The sequence below is a fragment of the Schistocerca serialis genome, chromosome 2 (assembly GCF_023864345.2).
Source record: "Schistocerca serialis cubense isolate TAMUIC-IGC-003099 chromosome 2, iqSchSeri2.2, whole genome shotgun sequence".
NCBI classification, from domain to species: domain Eukaryota; kingdom Metazoa; phylum Arthropoda; class Insecta; order Orthoptera; family Acrididae; genus Schistocerca; species Schistocerca serialis.
The window spans coordinates 515,972,411-515,994,505 of record NC_064639.1 but is presented as its reverse complement, the minus strand read 5'-3'; the positions used below and the strand labels follow the sequence as shown (position 1 = coordinate 515,994,505).

The 22,095-nt window shown below is 42.3% G+C and overlaps 1 protein-coding gene across 2 annotated transcripts in view; it reads left to right on the top strand.

Moving 5' to 3' along the window:
* LOC126457483 (WD repeat-containing protein 82) overlaps positions 1–17,212 on the top strand; it is a 76,568-nt gene extending 59,356 nt beyond the window's left edge. For both annotated transcript variants that reach the window (XR_007585477.1, XR_007585476.1), the window contains exon 4: positions 15,814–17,212. The gene's annotated coding sequence lies outside the window, so the exon portion shown is untranslated. The remainder of the gene's footprint in view (positions 1–15,813) is intronic.
* The last annotated feature ends 4,883 nt before the right edge of the window (positions 17,213–22,095 follow it).

The following is a 22,095-nucleotide window of genomic DNA, read 5'->3' as shown; positions in this document are numbered from 1 at the left end:
TATGCAGTGTACCAATCTCATTTTCAACTATGCAGGAAGGAATTTTTATTTCAAGTTCTGTCCTGACAAGAACTTTGCCTTCTGCTTCTGTAGGTGTTTGGGTGGCATTAATGCTGTATCTGAGGAAGGGGATGCAGGTTGATGTGAGTCATCTCAGTTCTGAACAAGCTAGGCAAGTTAGACAGCTACTTAACCGCTATCCTGACGTTCTGTTGGATAGGTTGGAGGTTATGCAACTTGTGGATTAGAACATCCAGTTAACTGGTAACATTCTGGTGCTTCACACTCCATACAGGCTCTTTCCTCCAAAGATGAAGATATTGCATGCTAATATTGATTAGATGTTACAGGATGGAGTCATTAGGCCATCCATGTCTCCTTATGTTTCTCCAGTATTTCTCATCCCCAAGGGGAAAAGGGGGGTGGTTTTTGAACTGTGGTGGATTACTGGGCCCTAAATAAGAAGGTGATCTTAGAATCTTTGCCCTTATCTGATCTCCATAATTGTTTCATGTGGTTTTATGGGGCTTAGGTGTTTACTGTCCTAGATTGAAACCAGGCCTATTACCAGATTCCTCTCGTGGAGGCGTCAAAGCCGATCACCACACTTTGTACAAACTGGAAATTGATTGAATATAACCACATTCCAATTGGTCTGGCCACAGGGGCAGTGGTCCTGCCTTGTCTTTTGGACAATATGTTAGGTGACCTTAAAGAAGTCTGTGTTTACAATTACCTCGATGACCTGGTTATTTTCAGTCATTCCTTCTCAGATCATCTGGAGCATTTGGACCAGGTTTTTGCTCAATTGCGCTCAGTGGGTCTTACTTTCAACCCATCAATGGTCACCTTATGTAGGCCGTGTATTCCATTCCTGGGCCATCTGATTTTGTCCAATGGGATCTGCATTGACCAGGACAGGACCTAGGCTCTTAGGCAACTTACTCCCTCAAGAGATGAGCAGGGTATTGCCCATTTTGTGGGAATGGATTTTTTTTTAAGAAGTTCATTCCAAATTTTGCCCAAATAGCAGCTCCTCTTAATTACTTGCGTAGGAAGCACCAGCAGTTTGTCTGGGGACAGGAGCAGCAGGAGGCCTTTCAGGCTTTCAAAAATGCCGTTGCTAATCGCCTGGTCCTCATCGTTCCCAGTTTTAACAATACCTTTATTGTTCACACAGAGGCCTCCCAGGCTGGCATTGCTGCCGTTCTCCTCCAAGGACAATGAGGAGAGAGACACCAAGTGGCCTATGCTGCTAGGTGACTTACCAACCCCAAGCGTAAATACTCCATTAATGAATGTGAAACTTTGGCAGCCCTATTTGCCCTGGAAAGATTCAGCTTTTATCTCGAACACCAACAATTCATAATCAAGATGGATAACCATGCTCTGAGTTGGGTCTTGGCCAGGCCCTGCATGACTGGTTGTATTGCCCACTGGTGGTACGCATCTCAGTCTTTCGTTTTTGAGTGCGTCACATAGGGGGAATTGATAATTATGTCACCAATGCACTTAGTCGCATGTTTGTGGGAGAGTCTTAGGAAGGGGAAAGTAATACTGAGCTGGACCTCCAGTTGAATGCTGCTCTCTTCAAAACACCCGGGCTCTTCTGCGGTCTTCGTACCAAGCAGTTCCAGGATCTTATTTGGGATCCACTCTGTAATCAATAGGAAGGAGGAGAGGTGCTTCCCAGATTTTGCCTCTGAAAGGGTGTTCTTTGTAAGCAAGTCGGGTCTGGTCAAAAGTGGAAAGTGTGCCTCCCTGGAGACTGGTCGGGATAGTACTTTGCTATTTCCATGACTCAGCAGTGGGTGGACACCTGGGCCCATATAAGACTTTGAGCCGGGTATGTGACACATTATTCTGGCCTACACTGTACAGGAACATTCGGCACTTTGTCAGTAACTGTGATCTGTGTAAGAGTGCCAAACCTGATTTGGGATGACATAGAGGATTCCTGCAGTCTGAACGGGAGGAGTACCCTCTGGATCATATGTTTATTGATTAAATCAGCCTGCTACCCTGTACCAAAAGGGCCAATGAGTATATCCTTGTAGCTGTGGATGCCTTCTCCCATTTCGAGAGGCTGCTGCCCATGGAGGGAACCACTGCTGAGATCACGGTCCAGCAGCTATCTAAGATCGTTTCTTGGTTTGGTCCTCCAAGAACCTGGTGAGTGATAATGCACCAGCTTCCCTCTCCAAGACCTTTAAAGGGTTTTGCTTTAACAATAGTATTAAACATATCACAACCACCCCATACTATCCCAAGGTGTCTTTTGCCGAACAAGTTAACAGGAACCTCAAGGCCACTCTGTGCATTTATCATGGTAGAACGTGCCCTTGGTGGGATACTACCTTGTCTTGGCTTAACCAGGCCTTCAGTTTGGCCAGACATGTGGCTATGGGGTCAGCTGTGAGCTCTCTTATGTTTGCCTGTACCCTGAATTCTCCATTATCCAATCTATGGAACATCAGTGGTATCTTACCCCTTGCAATTACTCTGGTGACTCTTCGGGACAATTGAGTACAGGCAAAGTACAATATTCACTTGGCTGCTTGTTTTACTGAGGGGGAGTTAGACCCAGTAAATTCCTGTTAAATTTGTAGGCAATTATGCTTGTCGTCTATATTTATCTGGGGCTGTTTGTTAGTTAGTTAAAAGGAAGAGATTTTGCTTAACTTGTTTCAATCCATATACTCTTGTAAATTATATTTATTATTGGTGGTCATTGGAAGGCTGGTTTTGTAAAAGATTTTGTAAAACTGTGTTTGGAGATATGTGTAATAAATCTTTGTGAACTACAAGCCTGTGTGTGTGTGTGTGTGTGTGTGTGTGTGTGTGTGTGTGTGTGTGTGTGTGTGTGTGTGTGTTTTCTCTCTTGTGATTGCCCTTTACGACTGGTTTGAGGATTGTAAATTTCTAAACCTCACCCTTCTCCAGGGTTAGGAGAATAGATACACCATACACTCATCTTTACCTCCATCTGTTGTATTAAACATTATACATATTGTTGACACATACGGTGAATCTACATAATGTGGCATACCTACCTGAACACAGGTCCGACTTATCACAAGCTCTACTATTTCAGCTGACAACACACATGATAACTCATGCACTCTGTATTCACAACTTAATAATATACTAAAATATACCTTATTTTTCACATGCTTGTCAGATTAATGATTATAAACAATAAAATTCTTAGCATCTACTCTAGTGGCCAAACTTCCTGATACACACACTATTTAATACTTAATTCCTCCTCTGAATATTCATTAACATTTATACATTTTTCATAATCAGGGTTATGATCATCACACTTGAGTATACTTGCTAGGACATATAAACTCTCTCTTAAATGCTACTTCAAGTGACTCAGTCTCTTAATCTTATTTCAGCATTTGGAACTCCAGTCTACTACTTCCTGTTGCAAATGTTTAACAATAAAGTTTATTTTAGTTCTATCTCTTGAACCCTCAGGTAATACTTTCTTAAACTGCTTCAAAAAGATAGCTAGTTGTACAGAACTATCTGGTTTGAATTTTAGGAATGCCTTCAGGTGCAGTACAGTGCCTCCAAAAGAATTGATGATAGCACTAGTATAATCAACATTCTTTTCTGCTTTTGGTTCAACTAGTTCCTGCAGGTGCTCCACCAAATTGATCAAAGTATTTGGGGCACAAATTACTTAATCAAAATCTCTGTTCAGCTCTCATATCTCTATCTGTTCTCGCATACCTGAGATCTGAATATAAACTGTAGAGCCAAAGATACTGGTACACCTGCCTAATATCGTGTAGTATTGCCTTCCCCCCCCCCCCCCAAATCCCTCTCCCCCCCCCCAATCCCTCCCCCCCACCCCACCCACCCACCCACCCTCGTGTGCATGCAAAAGTGCCGCAACACAACATAGCGTTGACTTGACTAATGTATGAAGTACTGCTGGAGGGAATTGACACCATGAATCCTGCAGAGCTGTCCATAAATCTGTAAGAGTATGAGAGGGTGGAAATCTCTTCTGAAGGCATCCCAGGTATGCTCAATAATTTTTATGTCTGGGGACTTTGGTGACCAGCAGAAGTGTTCATACTCAGAAGAGTGTTCACGGAGCCACTCCATAGCAATTCTTGACATGTGGGGTGTCGCATTGTCATGTTGGAATTGCTCAAGTCTGTAGGAATGCACAATGAATATTAATGGATGCAGGTGATCAGACAGGATGCTTACATACATGTCACCTATCAGAGTCATATCTAGATGTATCAGGGGTCCCATATCACTCCAACTGCACATGCTCCACACCATTAAAGAGCCTCCACCAGCTCCTGACATGCAGAGTCCATGGATTTGTGAGGTTGTCTCCATACCTGTATATGTCCATCTGCTCGATGTAATTTGAAATGAGACTCATCTGACCAGGCAACATGTTTCCAGTCATCAACAGTCCAATGTCAGTGTTGATGGGCCCAGGCAAGGTGTAAGGCTTTGTGTGTGCAGTCATCAAGGGTACACGAGTGGGCCTTTGGCTCCGAAAGCTAATTTCAATGATGTTTTGTTGAATGGTTCACACACTGACACTTGTTGATGGCCTCCAGCATTAAAATCTGCAGCAATTTGTGGAAGGGTTGCACTTCTGTCATGTTGAACGATTATCTTCAGTCATTATTAGTCCCTTTCTTGCAAGATCTTTTTCCAGCCACAGTAATGTTGGAGATTTGACATATTTTGATATTCACAGTACACTCATGAAGTGGTCATATATGAAAATCCCCACTTCATTGCTACCTCAAAGATGCTGTGTCCCACTGTTCATGTCATGACTATAACACCAAGTTCAAACTCACTTAAATCTTGATAAACTGCCATTGTAGCAACAGTAATTGATCTGTCAAGTGTGCCAGACATTTGTTGTTTTATATAGGCATTGCCAACCGCAGCACCATAATCTGGCTATTTACATATCTCTGTATTGGAATACGCATGCCTATACCAGTTTCTCTGGTGCTTCAGTGAAGACTGTCTTAGTGTCATCATGTAACTCTTTAAACTGCTCATTCACTTCATTTGTTAGTAGGGTATACTATTTATTTCATACTGTAACACCTTAGCTAACTTTACTAAGGTATCTTCAATATCAGACTTTTGTAGATACTTCCTAAATCCTTGTGCAGAGATATTAATCATATGTTTTACTTCCTCCATTAAGGTTTTTCTATTTTTTAACTCTCCCACTTATCTTTGTAAATCATCTAGCCCTTCTAATTTCTTTAATTACTTTGCCTGAGCTTCACTACCGTTGTACAACTCTTCAGTTTCTTTACTATTTCTGACAGACAGCTAGCCATTTTGCTTGTGACGATAGGCATACGTGATGATTATAACATATGTACCCAAGAACTCTGAAATCCTGTGACACACCCACCCACCCACCCACACACACACACACACACACACACACACACACACACACACACACACACACACACACACACACACACAAAAGCACATGCTATTGCTTGCTGCATTGTGCATGGGCAAAGCAATGTCGCAATCAGCCGCTGTGCTGGTATCGTGTAGTTAGATATATTGGCTGCTGCTCTGCCCTGTGCTGTTGTTGCATTGGTCAGCTGCTGCACAGTTGCTCAAAGAGGCCACTGCTGTGCTCATAGCCTCTGAAAGGTCACTGCTGCACTCATAGCCTCTGAATCAGTATCTTTGGGTCTGTTGAAGTAAGGTTTCTTGACTAACTTGTCGACAGTTACTTCAATTGGTAAATATTGCTTGTTGTTGACTGGTTGCTGTGGTCAGCTAATCTTCTTTATCTCTTCTTTTGTGATAATTAAAGTTTATTTGGTTTTTACCAAATCATGGAATAATTGCTTCTACTTAAATATTGTAATCACTTTGGGTGACACCACAGCATGCGTTCACCTATATCTTCTTCATAGTTTATTCATGTTGCTCTTGGCAATGCCCTATGTACTTAAATTATTTCTTGAAAGTCCTTTTTATTACCACAAAAGCTCTCTTATTTCAGGTGCTGTTGTCCATGTCCTTCACCTTTGGGCACCAAATTAAATGTTACATCTCATTCCTGTCATGGAACTGTTCCAAAATGGGGTTTTACAACTCAAGTTATGGGTTGTAACTGAGCCAACAACTTCACTAATGATCTTTCACCTTGATGCTCTATGTAATAACTTTTATCCTGATTATTTTCTTGTGGTAATCGCTCATAGTTTCTTCAAGCTGTAGACCTGTTACGCAGTGTCACTCCTTATCCATGTGACTTCTTCTTCAACTGCAGATGGTCAAGGACTGTAAGAGAGCCCACATTTATGCAAAATTGTTATGAAATGATGTAACTGCTTTTTATAGAACTCTTCTGTATTTTGTTGCTCTTATATAACAATTACAACATTTGGTGGACAAATCTCTTATTCATCAGAACAACATCTCAACCTGAATCTCAGAACAGAAGAGACTGACATTTGTCTTCAGCTTCTTTCAACTGTTTCTGGGTGTTGTCACTGTAGACAGTGCCTCTTGTTCTCTGCCTTCCAAAACGTTGCCAACCTGTGGCACCAAAGCATAAGTGACCCATTCACAGCAGGGAGAGGTGCTTAATTGGTGTTGCAACTTGGTGATGTTCTATGCTCATGTGTCTCACTCCAATTCTGTACAGAGTTCAAACCAGTGTGCACATATTCAAAAATTCTGTACATGCTAATTACCTAAACAATGTTTTTACATGAACATCTTTCATCTGATTCCAAGAAAGAGCTGGAACAATGTGTTACACCACAGCTTTCATAAATTATTTTTCTGCTCATCTAATTTCTGGTTAGTTGCTTATAATTCAGCCTTCAGTCCTAATTTTAAGTTAGTTTTTTTTCTACTAACTTATTATTTAATTCAGCAGTCACTGGACATTTGTGTAAGCCAGAGCCTTACATCTTTATTATTTAACCCTTTGACCATCAGTGGTTTCTGCCTCAAACCACCATTTCTTTAATTTTGTCTTGAAGTACCAGTGCCTTTTGCGTGAATCCACCAATTATATTGCAAGATAGAGACATATACAGGTATACAGGGGCACTACAAATGTAGTGCATTGTTGTAGTCATTTAACAGTGTTCAGAAGCAATAGTCGGCACAGAGACTGTGCAGCATGCGTATAAGAAACTGAGACATGATCATATTGAGGAGACAATTTAAATTGAAAGTAATTATATCTTAAGTTATTGTAACATAAATTTGAGATTGTACTACTGCTTTTATGAGTGGTTTTGTAATGAAACCACTAGGGTGTTATGGCCTTTTCATATAAATTTGTTAGATTTTAGGCCCATTTTTTGTTTCTTCTTTAGGACTATAATTTGTTTTGGGCATTATGAGTTGATGGAAGGTGAGAAATGTGAGATTGTGTCAAGGAAAAATATGAAATTGCTTTTAAGTATATCACATGAAATGATGAGAGCTTGAAAACAGTCTGTCCCAGTGGTTCTAAAGTGAAACCACATTCCTAAAACAATTGACTGTTTACTTTTTGCCAATTCCTTCTTGAATTCATTCCTTATTATGATACTAAAGATTAATTTTGTGAAGGCTCTTAAAATTGTATTTTTTTCATATTGTTGGGACTCAAATGGTTAAGCCACTATTTAAATGTTTTAGACCTTCTTTTCATTCAGTCTTATTTACATCTACTTTAACATCTTGAGTGTCTGTTTTTGCATTAGTAGACTATAAATCTTTATCTAAGTTAGTTAACTATTCCTGAAAGGTTTTGAATATTCCTTCGAAGTGTTGCTCTACTATAAATCTTTATCTAAGTTAGTTAACTATTCCTGAAAGGTTTTGAATATTCCTTCTAAGTGTTGCTCTATACTTCTAGTCAATACAGACATACAGTTAGCACAATGTTTAATTTAAATTAATCTTCTCCTACCAGTAATTGTCAGTGTGTGTAAATAACTCCTTAAAGAATCTTTTGGATGCAAATACCCATAAATACCCTACAACACACACCACTACCACACGCAATTAATAAAAAAATGACATTGGATTCCACAAAGTTCATCAAACAAAGCTTTACTGTCTCACTGCATCATAATACTGATGGGAAAACAGACCGCCATGCTGGGAGAACTGCATTGCTGGAGGTTAGTGAGTGCAAATGTGATTACTGTTGGCTATTGGGGCACTGTCATGTGCCAGTAAAGCAGTTGTAGTCATTTTGTAGCTCCCTAGTTTGAGAAATGTGTATGTTCAGATTGTGAGTGTTGTCATCCTCAAATTCTGAACTGCTGCATCTTGTATAAATGTTCTGACAAACCATGTAGATTAGATTAAAGTAGACTTCTTCTCAGTAATAGTTACATGTTGGAATATGGAAGCTTTGATAAATTTTTGCTTTCTACCAAATAACGGGAAGTGCTTCTTTAGTGTTCATACTGTACACTTTATATGACATTACATGAACCCTGTCTGACCATATCAAATGACAGTTCCATATAAACTGACAGAGAAATAGATTCTTTCTTGTTTTGACTAACATTGTAATGGCATCCTATTTTTATTAAGTGGTGTGTCCCACTTCTCCAAGCTGGAAGGCTGCAGGAGAGAATAACTGCCAAGCCAACAAGTACCACAATACATAGTAAATTGCAATTGTTATGCCACCATGAAGACATGTGGTGTCTATCTGTACCAGTTTATGTGCACCAACAATATCTAGAAGCTTCCAGTTTGTGACTCCAAACTGCTAAACTAATAAGAATATTTTTAACTGTTGCAATCATCATTCATTGGCTATGCAGATGCTGGGTGGCACATTGCTTTACCAAAGTGCATGTTACACCACGAAGTGTAGTCATTGATGGTAGAACAGCTTTGTGGTCACTGATTCCTGCTTGTACATTAATCAATTCAGGAAGTTCAGGTCTGTTAGTTGCTATGAGATCTAGAAAATTGCCCTCATACCTTATTTCTCTAACTAAACGCTCAAATTATATTTCAGAAAAAGCATGCAGAACAATGTCACACAAATCCCTATACCTGGTATCAATATTAATCACACAATGCTCCCATTCTAAAGATGGAAAATTGAAGTCTTCCCTACAAGATCAGCATTATCAAGAAACTTACCTCCAATATTCTCTAGGTTCTCTCCAGTGCTCAGCAAATATAGCTCCAATGCGGGTGGACTATAAGGGCATCTGATTAGGCTGTTTAACCAATCTTTGATGCTTAACTTCACATTTGGAATATGTAAACCTTCACCAGATATTATCACATTCCTTATGGCAACAAAGATACCCACACCATTGGTGTTGTGAAACATTCACAGAAGTAATTAAACATCAACTGTCACCAGCTACGAAGGTTTGATTTCTCTTTGCCATGTTCTTTGGAGCGTCAAGCAGAGACCTATGTCTTGGTGCCGCCGTCTTGGTCTTTTGTGCTGTATACATTGTGCCATCAAGTACAATAAATCAGTGCTTTTAGTAATGGGTCTATTATTCAGTATTATAGCACCTACCCCATATTGGTGAACCCGAGTTCATTATTCCATCATTTCACACGAGTTAAGTGTTCGGGACTACCGCGTCACGAAAAACGCCATTTACATCCATCAACTCAACCGCATCACGGAGACCATGACCACGGGCAACACACACCCGGAGTTCAGTGTCGACCAGCACAATGACGAAAGCGTGTTTAACCCACTGGATTTCCAACAACCTGCTACAGTGAAATCAGCTCACGCTGCATCGCCGGAACCTTCTTCCATGCCACTTTGAGTACATAACCTAGAGAACAATCCAAGTGACTTTGGTTTTGTGATGCCATGTTTCCCCCACGGTACGCTGAAATATGAATCCCACCAGCGGAACAACCCCTTCGCATCTCCTTCATGTACAGCAGTGCAACGAAACATTAATTACAGTGTGCAAGCAGACAGCATTAATTCCATAAGTGGACCTGCTTCTGTCCCGTATAGACTTCAACAGTATCCTTCTGCGAACGTGGCACAGTAACAAGTTGCACAGTTCACGAACGTCTCTGTCAACTTGTCAGGCAGTTACTCTAATAATGCAAGTGCTACCATACCTTCACCAGTGAACGTACCTCAGGACTTCTTCGTACCAGTTCATGGAACCTCTTTTTATACGCGCCATGTGAACATTGTAAACAATGCACCATGGTCACGTAGTACCGTGCCACTCCAGTCGAGCACAGTGAACTATTCCACCAGGGGACCGAGTAACATCAGCTGTGAACGGTGTCCTAATGCTCAGCCATGTACCACAACATGTGTTGTGCCAGCCACGTCGGTTGACTGCTTTGTTGCGCTGAACAACCCTACCGCCCAGCCGCCCATTTTTACAGTGTCACCGAGCACACCAGCTGCGCCGCGAAGGCTCGAAGATACAGCAACCCCCACACATGGGACCTGACATCCATGCCCACATCTAACTTATCAGCTGCTTCCAAACCGCCACCACCCGAGAGGCTACCGAAAATACTAGCATTCACATTAGAGCACCCCAAATTCTGGTTCACTCTCGCAGAACAAACTTTTCAATTCTATTTGCTCAATGATGACTCAAGATACATCTATCTGCTGACCAACCTCCACGACCGTGTAGACCTGCTTCATGATTTAGTAAGCACACCTCTACAGGTAGACAAATACACAACTGCCAAGGCGATAATATTGGAACAAGTCACCCAGACGTCAACGGAAAAGGTTCACAACCTCATCTACGAGGAGCACCTCGGTGACAAAACTCCGACACAGCTGTGGCGACACTTACAACTCATCAACCAACGGGCCCTGCCCAGTGACACCCTCATGTCAATATGGATCGGGAAACTGCCTCTCTCTGTCCAAACTGCCATCGCCAGCCACGAAGATCAATCAACTGAAGAACGCATCCGTGCTGCTGACCGAGCACACTCCGCTTTCCAGCGCAAACTCCACGCCCAGCAAACCCCCCCACGCTACAATCTCCCCCCCCCCCCCTCCCCCCCAGCAGCAGGCCACAGATGATGCCACAACTTAGACGCCAGGCACAACTCACCGGGCCAGCCGAACCAGCTACAAGCCACACAAACAGCAGCGACTACACCACCTCTGCTCCTTCCCCTTAGTCTCAACACTTCCGATGATCCAGAGCCGCAAGAGCACCCACAACACTACCCATTCTGCTACTACCATACCAAGTTTGGATCAGGTGCTAAGAGATGCAGCCCTCCTTGCCACTACCCAAACACACCATGCAGGTCAGTCTAGGTGCCGCCACCTGCAACGAAAAAGCCAGCCACTGGCCATCCCTCCCCTCAGTAGAGGAGCCACTCCCTAAGTGCACTCGCATGTACATCGAAGACTGTGTAACAGGCATTTGTTTCCTCATCGACACGGGTGCAGACGTGTCTTTGCTACCACTGTCGATGAAACCAGCAAACATCTGACCACACCGTACACAGTTACGAGCAGTCAACGCTATGCGTCTAAAGTGTGTAGGCTCAACGTCATTTTCTGTACACCTTTCCCCCAAGTGCATGCTTAAGTGGACTTTTCTGGTGGCAGACATTCCAGAACCGATTCTCAGCATTGACTTTCTTAAACACCATGTACTTTTGCCTAACATAGGGGGCGATACTGTTTTTCACGAACCCTCAGGCGAACATTTCCAGTGCACCATTGCGAGTGCATGTGATACCAACTTGAGTTCATACTTCCACCTAATAAGTTTGTGTGACTCACTCTCAATCACTTTACAACAAACTAGTGACAAACTGTTTGCCGAGACAGACGAGAGGACACATTTACAACAGGAACAGCACGAGATCAAACGTCGAATGGAAAAGGTTACGCTTGAGATTATGGCCGCCAGACACCACATCGAGATGCTACAGCAATGCATCACAGAGCACGATACTAAGGTTAGTACCAGTTCTTCGATTCAGTGCACGAACAGTGATTCTCCACCCACACACAGTGCTAATCTTCCCTCGGCAGACTCTGCACAACTGCAACCCATAGACACAGATATTTGTAAACATTCAGCCGTTACAGTGACAACCGTGTGCACAAACAGTGACGTCCCACGCACGGCAGTTGTCATGTCGCCACTAGCACCAGTTTCCAACACTGCGGTTGAAGCTTGTACTCCCTCACTGCCAGCAACACCTCCTGTGCCGGACCCACTAACTAAAGACAAGGCTGCCACTACATGCAAGTGTAATGCACTTTTTTCACTGATTCCGGAAGCGTTTGTCACCCCTGCACGGCAGACATCTTCCCTAGAAACGCCCGTCGTGCCACCAACTCAGATTACGGCCTCACAGCACACTATGTCAGCAAGGACTCAAACAGCTGACCTCAAGACAACCGAACAGCACCCTTGGAATACTTCGGACCTGCCGAAACACACCAGGCACGTCGACCTCGTGCCACTCCAACAGGCTGCTGCACAACACACGAGTTCTCACAAGTACACGGCTGCACGCATTGACCCAACAGTCTCGGTCGCTACAAACGGAACCGTCCACAAACTGCGGCTAACCGACGGACCTCCAATCTCTTGTAGAACTAGACGCTTAAAACCTGAACTCATGCAGACTGCAAAGGAGCAAATTACTGAGCTTTTATAAGCCAAAGTCCTGGAGCCCTCCTCCAGCACGTGACCTATAGCAATACATTTCATAGACAAGAAAGTTGGTAGCAAGAGAATGTGCGGAGACTACAGACTACTCAACACCTGCACTACTCTTGACAAGTACCCTGTACCCAACATAGCCGATTTTACACACGCACTGTCCAGCTGTAGTTATTTTTTGGTCATTGACTGCAAACGTGCATATCATCAGATACCTATGGCACCTGAAGACATTGAAAATATGGCCATTACCACACCTTTTGGCCTCTTTGCATACCATTACATGCCTTTTGGTCTTCGTAATGCAGCCCAGACTTGGCAGCGATTCATAAATGAGGTTCTCTTTCACCTCGATTTCTGTTTCGCCTATTTAGATGACATCCTCATGTTCAGCCCTTCACTAGAGGACAACAAGACCCATGTACAAACTGTATTCGATACCTTGCAGGCAGCAGGTATCGAAACAAACAATAAGAAGCTGCAGTTACACCGGACCTCTGTCAACTTCCTAGGGTTCATGGTGTCATCAGTGGGCTTTACCCCCCACCTGCTAAAGTGCAACCAGTGTTAGAGATGCAATGCCCAATTACTTACAAATAATTGCGTCGTTTCTTAGGAACAATAAACTATTACAGGAAGCACCTACCTGTCACAGCAGAAGTCCAGGCTCCGCTTACGGACGCGCTCGCAGGACAGTTAACTTCAGTCACACGACCCATCCCTTGGACAGAAGAAATGAACTCCGCTTTCGAGAAATTAAAAAAACTTTTGGCCTCAGTGTTTACCATAGCACACCCTCACCTGGAGGCAGAACTATTCATAACTACAGATGCTAGCGAAAACGTGGTAGACGCTAAAGTCTGCGATTTGATGCCACGGAAAGCTATGGACAGAGACACTGCCATTCGTACTGCTTGGCCTTCGCACCACCTACAAGGAAGACTTGAAGGGCACAACGGCCGAGTTTGTGTATGGACAGACACTCGTCTTACCTGGTGAACTGGTCAATTCCTCACCTGAACCCATCATCTCAAAGCTACCCACCTTACCCAAACGCATCAAACTGCATTGCTCTAAACTCCTACCATCCCCCCGCCCCCCCTCCAGCCACACTCCCACGCACACATACATCCCACAAACATTGGAAATCTGCACACATGTAATGCTCCGTGATGACACAGTACAGACTCCCCTAAAGCCTCCCTATACCGGCCCACATAAAATTGTTAAATGCACAGACCAGATGTTAGACATTGAGGTCCAAGGCAACCCAGTCACTATATCACTTCACCCGGTAAAACCAGCGTATGTGGAGCTGACATCCGCGCCCCCTCCTGTCGAGGACACAAATTCCTCTAATCACATTCACAGCTCACAATCAAGCCCCCCTTAGTTCACCCCCAGCCGCTCCCACTTCTAGGCCCCCTGCAACTTGCAGCACTCCCAGCTCACCCTTCCGAAGTTTCTCGCCACAACCTTCACTGTCCAGTTCGTCCAGTGACACCAATAGCTCTCGGTCAAGCTCTTTGCCCCCCTCTCAGACCTCTCCCCCCATTCTGGGAACATCAAGGTACTCCCAACCAGGCACGTATTATCCCCACACTCCTGTGCCCCCTCGCCGGGTTGGCACAAACCCCTGACCCCTCCCGGCTCCCCATTCTGAGGTTTCTCAGTACCCCTACCCAGAACTGACCAGGGCCTTCCACCGGAGACCCGCATGATTGAACTGCAAGTGGACATTTCCCCGGAGGACATCATGAACCTCTCTATCCCCACACTCCTGTGCCCCCTCGCTGGGTTGGCACAAACCCCTGACCCCTCTCAGATACCCATTCTGAGGTTTCTCAGTACCCCTACCCAGAACTGACCAGGGCCTTCCACCGGAGACCCACATGATTGAACTGCAAGTGGACATTTCCCCGGAGGACATCATGAACCTCTCTATCACCATCCGAGGTGATTCTGCTTACATACTGTTGGCAAAACCGAGTGCATCGCCCTCTACTTCCACACCAGCCACGTCAGTAGTGCAATGATTCTGACTCCTGCCCTCCACATCCGTGACACTGTCAGAGCATTCATGTACTGTAAGGGGTTTGTGTTCCTGCTTGTGCCGTGTGCGTCACAGATCTCTTCACCACACCCACACTCCAGGGCTGGCCGACGCCTTCGCCACCCTCAGAGATTCAACGACTACAACGTCCAGTGGCCCCCACTTGAGCTGCAACCATAGCCATCGCCGCCGATCCCAGACGACGCCGAGGAGCTACCAATCACACATCTGACTGTCGGCCCGCTGCCCCTGCCCACCGACAAGTACTCCATACTGCAAGGGGGGGCTATGTGGTGACATTTACAGAAGTAGTTAAACATCGACTATCACCAGCTACGAAGGTTTGATTTCTCTTTGCCATGTTCTTTGGAGCATCAAGCAGAGACTCACGCCTTGGTGCCCTCTTCTTGGTCTTTTGTGCAGTATACATTGTGCCATCGAGTACAGTAAATCAATGTTTTTATTAATGGGTGTATTATTCGGTATTATAGTACCTACTTATACCCCATAGTGTAAAGCCTATCCTTTGAAACGAAATTCTGTGAGTATCATAGTCAAAGTTAAATTAATAAATATTTGTTTTTCAGTATTTCTTTTGTTCTTCCTGGATTTCCAGACAAACAACAACTTTGTAAGATTCATCAAAGCTGAGCTACTTCTTCTTCTTCTATTTTCTCTCTTCAATTGCTGCAGCTTGGTTTTTTTAAATTTTCAATATTCAAATTCTCATGAATAGTGATTTAGTGATTTTTTTATTCTCTGTTATACCAAATGAAAGTAGTTCTTCCATTTTTGAATGTTACTGAAATTTTGCTGTATATAAATGAATACAAAAAACTGTCTGAGAAGTAGCAAAGCTTGTACTAAATTAAAAGTTTTACAAAACATTTTTTTTTCATTTAGATTGTTTTTCATTAAATTGTTTTCTTGCATGTTCATTGAATTTCATAGGGATAACAGGTTGTTTCAAAAAGTATGCTACAGCTTCAGTGTGTTACAGCATCCAAACTAATTAAGATATTCAGATAATGTTTGGCTTACATGACAGTAAAACTAACAAAGTTTTGTTTGTTTGTGTTCCAGATTGTGATGAGTGAAGCATAAAGACAATGATTCAAGAAAGAGTTCAGTGTGTGGAAATGTTTATTCAGACCAAATCTGACATGCAGGTTCAAAGAGCTTCCTAGTATGAAATAGGAAGCAGCCAGCCTCATAAGCATCGATAAGCTGGTGATACAGGAATTTTATGTAGACAGGAATCACTGATGTGAAGCATCATACTGGACCAACTGGAACAAATGAAGCTGACACGGAATGGATATAGTTGGCTTTTCAACACTCACCGCAAAAGTCTGTTTGGAGGACACTGCAGATGCTGCAAATTCCTAGGATGATTGTACAACATGTTCTTTAGAAACATTTACAGAAGTATCCATACTGAGTGCAATTGTTGGACACACTGAGACCAGACAACAAGCCACAACATATGCAGTTTACTGTGCACATTCTTTGCCATTTAAAGGAGGATGGAAATTTTCTAAACAGCTTTCTGTGGGATTATGTCAAGGACAGAATCTTCCAGATGCTTGTCAACCACATCAGTGATTTATTGTTGCTGCCACTGCCACGGTTGATGTGAATGTGTTGTAGCAGGTGTGGATAGAGTTTGAATGCAGACTGGGCATTGTGTATATCACCAAGGCACACATTGCAAAATTGACTGAACTGCATAAAAATGTTGTGTGCCATGTAAGCCAAACATGGTATAAATATGAAACTTCCTGGCAGATTAAAATTGTGTGCCGGACCGAGACTCAAACTCGGGACCTTTGCCTTTCACGGGCAAGTGCTCTACCATCTGAGCTACCCAAGCACAACTCACGCCCCGTCCTCACAGCTTTACTTCTGCCCGTATATCGTCTCCTACCTTCCAAACTTTACAGAAGCTCTCCTGCGAACCTTGCAGAACTAGCACTCCTGAAAGACAGGATACTGCGGAGACATGGCTTAGCCACAGCCTGGGGGGCGTTAGTCATGCTTGGCTAGCTCATTTGGTAGAGCACTTGCCTGCGAAAGGCAAAGGTCCAGAGTTTGAGTCTCAGTCCAGCACACAGTTTTAATCTGTCAGGAAGTTTCATATCAGCGCACATTCTGCAACAGAGTGAAAATCTCATTCTGTGGTGTAAATATCTCAATTAGTTTGAATGGTGCAACGCATCAAAGTTGCACCATAACTTTGAAATTTCTTTGGCAATTCATATGGTGATCATAACTCCATACAGCACTTGCTGTGACATAGGAATTTCTGCTGCCGAACTCATCCTCTGCATATTGCCCAAGGATTACCTCAAACAAGTAATAAAAATGCAAAATAAATGTTTCAACATATATCGAATATCATCTACATGTAAATGATAGTTTCTCTGGACCAACCTTGCCCCATATAGTTGTTATTAAAATTATAATAAAATTAGTTTTATGCACGCTCACTGAATAATAATAATAATAAATGTGCGCGCGCGCGCGCGCGTGTGTGTGTGTGTGTGTGTGTGTGTGTGTGTGTGTGTGTGTGTGTGTGTGTGTGTGTGTGTGTGTGTGTGTTTATTAATGTTCTGTGTGTACGAAATTGTGCTACTGGTTATTCACTTTACCTTGCATCGTTTCTCTTTTTTTCTGTGTCCATCACTATATATATTTGAATTATATTTGTCATCTTCTGAAAGCTTCTCCTTCTTGTTAACCTTGTGAAAATATGACCGTGGACTTCATTTCCTACATTTCAATTGTAGATGCAGGCAGCCGACTCGAGGGAACACCAGTGCCTCTCAAGATGACATAAAACATGAAGGAAATTCCTTCCAACTTGGCTCCAATTCAGTTCAGTAAAAATACTTACTACTGTTATTAAGTCTTCTCTTATTCAGAATCATATATAACACAAAACACTCATAGCACGCCACACTCCGAGCAATACATCTTAACCATCCTTCTACATGCAAGAGAGTGAAGCAAAATCATGTACAAAAAACTGAGAGATGTGTATTGTTCATTTGTCTGTGCCTTCCTGCGGATTCATAATTAATGTCTTTGTTGATGCTTATGATTGGTTTTTGATTCTGTCATTACCACTGTTTCATTTTTTTAATAAATTTTAACTTTACCATATCTGGGGGTCTTCCACCGTGTACCCACACTATTGCCCCCACACTGTACATTGACATAGTATGGAGATGTACAGTGTTTTAGCATGTACATAACTTATATTTACATTTGCCGATAGGGGTTGATGCCCTTTATTTGTTGGCTTCTCTTTTATTTAATGGAATGGATATGTCAGCTTATCCTATGTATGTTAGAGTACTACAAGAAATTAAAAGATTATATACATAATATGATAGGCCATTACATATTTGAATTTAGTGCGCTAACAATAATGTTCAGTTTGCTTCGGCCTCACTGCCGGGTTTTGTGCCTGTGCACTAGTATGTTTAGTGGCTAAGCTTAAGCCACTAATGGTCAATATGCTAGTTGATACCATCGTATGTGTGTGCAGTATTTTATTAGTGTTAATTTCACATTGAGAGTCACACTTTCACCTGAACATTACATATTAAAAAATTGCTGTGGTGTTTGTCTTCATTCTGGGTGCATTGTGTGTGTGCTTGTTGTTCAAAATCTGACACTGGGGTAGATGATCTCCATTCTTATGGCCCGGGCATCATTATTACCTGTCATACTCTCATTTTCAGTGAAGAGAACCCTGGCCAACAGCACCCGTCGATGAGGTAAGTAGTGGCTCGAACAACTATAGTTCACTTATTAATGTATCAGGTGTGGTGAGACACAATACTCAGAGATTACTACATTGCACATGTATGATAATCTCACCACACTTCACACTCCATTTGCTGAAAGACTCATATTGTCATCCAAAACATTGTATAAGTTGCTTGTCTTTAAAGTTTACTCCTTTATATGGAGTTTGGTTGCCAATGAAAATTCATACATGTATTGAGTTACAACAATACATAAAAGGATAGCTTATACCTTTGTCTGACATTCCATTCCATCACTTATACTACAAACATAAATTTCTTAAGTTTTAAAACATTATAACTTTTTCATTAACTGGTTTCTGTTACTACAATTTGTTTGTTAGTTTTAACTTATCTTCGTTTGCATCACATATACAAACTAATTATATAACACATTATTTTGGTACAATGCATGCATGTGACACATTTATACTTCATTTTATAGATAGGCTTTTATCACTTATGGGAGCTCATTTCTTCCTTAGGTAGGGGATGGAGAAAAACATTCAAAATAAGACTAAAATATTATGCATTGCTGGCCTAACTACGCTTGGCACCACCTTCTTTGCTTTGAAGGGAAGGAAAGAAATACACATCTACCTGCTAGCCATTGTGGCCGAGCATTCTAGGTGCTTCAGTCCAGAACCACGCTGCTGCTACGGTCACAGGTTCGAATCCTGCCTTGGTCATGGGTGTGTGTGATGTCCTTAGGATAGTTAGGTTTAAGTAGTTCTAAGTCTAGGGGACTAATGACCTCAGATGTTAAGTCCCATAGTGCTCAGAGCCATTTGAACCATCTGAACACATCTCCTGGTTCAAGGATTTATCAGGAAATGTTATTCATGCAATCATGAACTAGTTGCTGAGGAACTCTTATTTCAAGGAAATGATGTGTACTGACTAATCATTCATGTACAATCATGTTGTTTCTTCATGTGCCAGTGCTGTGTACTTCAATTCACAATTATGAAGGAGTTTCAACCATCGTAGATTTATCTTTCTTGAATACATGGAAATGTCATTATTTATGCTTTCAAGTGATACAATAAATTAACTGGTTTTTGTAAAATCACATGCTTAAATGTTTATGTGTACTTTGCAGCGAACAGGTACTGGTAAATGTCACAGAGCTATACTATGACGATGCATATTTTCATTTTTCACTAGCCTTGTGACCTTTGTATAAATATCCTTATAACTAAATTGTTTACTCGAGGCCCGTTTTCTTCATTTGGTACCTGCTACTCTCGGCGTAATTCCCTTTTTCTGTGCTGTGATGATGCATGGGTCACTGAAAGAAAAAAAACTTAAAACTAACATAAAACTAATTGCATTACATAGCTTGATGCCACCGCTCCGACCCCCCCCCCCCCCCTCCCCTTGCCACGCCCCAATGAACCCTGGGCCTTGCCGTTGGTGGGGAGGCTTGCGTGCCTCAATGATACAGATAGCCGTACTGTAGGTGCAACCACAGCGGAGGGGTATCTGTTGAGAGGCCAGATAAACGTGTGGTTCCTGAAGAGGGGCAGCAGCCTTTTCAGTAGTTTCAGGGGCAAGAGTCTGGATGATTGACTGATCTGGCCTTGTAACACTAACCAAAATTACCTTGCTGTTCTGGTACTGCGAACAGCTGAAAGCAAGGGAAAACTACAGCCGTAATTTTTCCCGAGGGCATGCAGCTTTACTGTATGATTAAATGATGATGACATCCTCTTGGGTAAAATATTCCAGAGGTAAAATAGTCCCCCATTCGGATCTCCGGGCGGGGACTACTCAAGAGGACGTCGTTATCAGGAGAAAGAAAATTGGCATTCTACGGATCGGAGCTTGGAATGTCAGATCCCTTAATCGGGCAGGTAGGTTAGAAAATTTAAAAAGGGAAATGGATAGGATAAAGTTAGATATAGTGGGAATTAGTGAAGTTCGGTGGCAGGAAGAACAAGACTTTTGGTCAGGTGAATACAGGGTTATAAATACAAAATCAAATAGGGGTAATGCAGGAGTAGGTTTAATAATGAATAAAAAAAAATAGGAGTGCAGGTAAGCTACTACAAACAGCATAGTGAACGCATTATTGTGGCCAAGATAGACACGAAGCTCAAGTCTATATGCCAACTAGCACTGCAGATGATGATGAAATTGAAGAAATGTATGATGAGATAAAAGAAATTATTCGGGTAGTGAAGGGAGATGAAAATTTAATAGTCATGGTTGACTGGAATTTGGTAGTAGGAAAAGGGAGAGAAGCAAACGTAGTAGATGAATATGGATTGGGGCTAAGAAATGAAAGAGGAAGCCGCCTGATAGAATTTTGCACAGAGCACAACTTAATCATAGCTAACACTTGGTTCAAGAATCATAAAAGAAGGTTGTATACATGAAAGAAGCCTGGAGATACTGACAGGTTTCAGATAGATTATATAATGGTAAGATAGAGATTTAGGAACCAGGTTTTAAACTGTAAGACATTTCCAGGGTCAGATGTGGACTCTGACCACGATCCATTGGTTATGAACTGTAGATTAAAACTGAAGAAACTGCGAAAAGGTGGTAATTTAAGGAGATGGGACCTGGATAAACTGAAAGAACCAGAGGTTGTACAGAGTTTCAGGGAGACCGTAAGGGAACAATTGACAGGAATGGTGGAAAGAAATACAGTAGAAGAAGAATGGGTAGCTTTGAGGGATGAAGTAGTGAAAGCAGCAGAGGATAAAATAGGTAAAAAGATGAGGGCTGGTAGAAACCCTTGGGTAACAGAAGAATTATTGAATTTAAGTGATGAAAGGAGAAAATATAAAAATGCAGTAAATGAAGCAGGCAAAAGGGAATACAAATGTCTCAAAAATGATATCTACAGGAAGTGCAAAATGGCTAAGCAGGGATGGCTAGAGGACAAATGTAAGGATGTAGAGGCTTATCTCACTAGGGGTAAGATAGATACTGCATACGGGAAAATTAAAGAGACCTTTGGAGAAAGGAGAACCACTTGCATGAATATCAAGAGCTTTGATGGAAACCCAGTTCTAAGCAAAGAAGGGAAAGCAGAAAGGTGGAAGGAGTATATAGAGGGTCCATACAAGGGCATTTTACTTGAGGACAATATTATGGAAACGGAAGAAGATGTTGATGAAGATGAAATGGGAGATATGAGACTGTGGGAAGAGTTTGACAGAGCACTGAAAGACCTGAGGCGAAACAAGGCCCCCGAAGTAACAACATTCCATTAGAACTACTGACAGCCTTGGGAGAGCCATTCCTGACAAAACTCTAACATCTGGTGAGCAAGATGTATGAGACAGGTGAAATACCCTCAGACTTCAAGAAGAATATAATAATTCCAATCCCAAAGAAAGCAAGTGTTGACAGATGTGAAAATTACCGAACTGTCAGTTTAATAAGTTACAGCTGCAAAATACTAACGCGAATTCTTTGCAGACGAATGGAAAAACTGATAGAAGCTGACCTCGGGGAAGATCAGTTTGGATTCCGTAGAAATGTTGGAACACGCGAGGGAATACTGACCCTACGACTTATCTTAGAAGAAAGATTA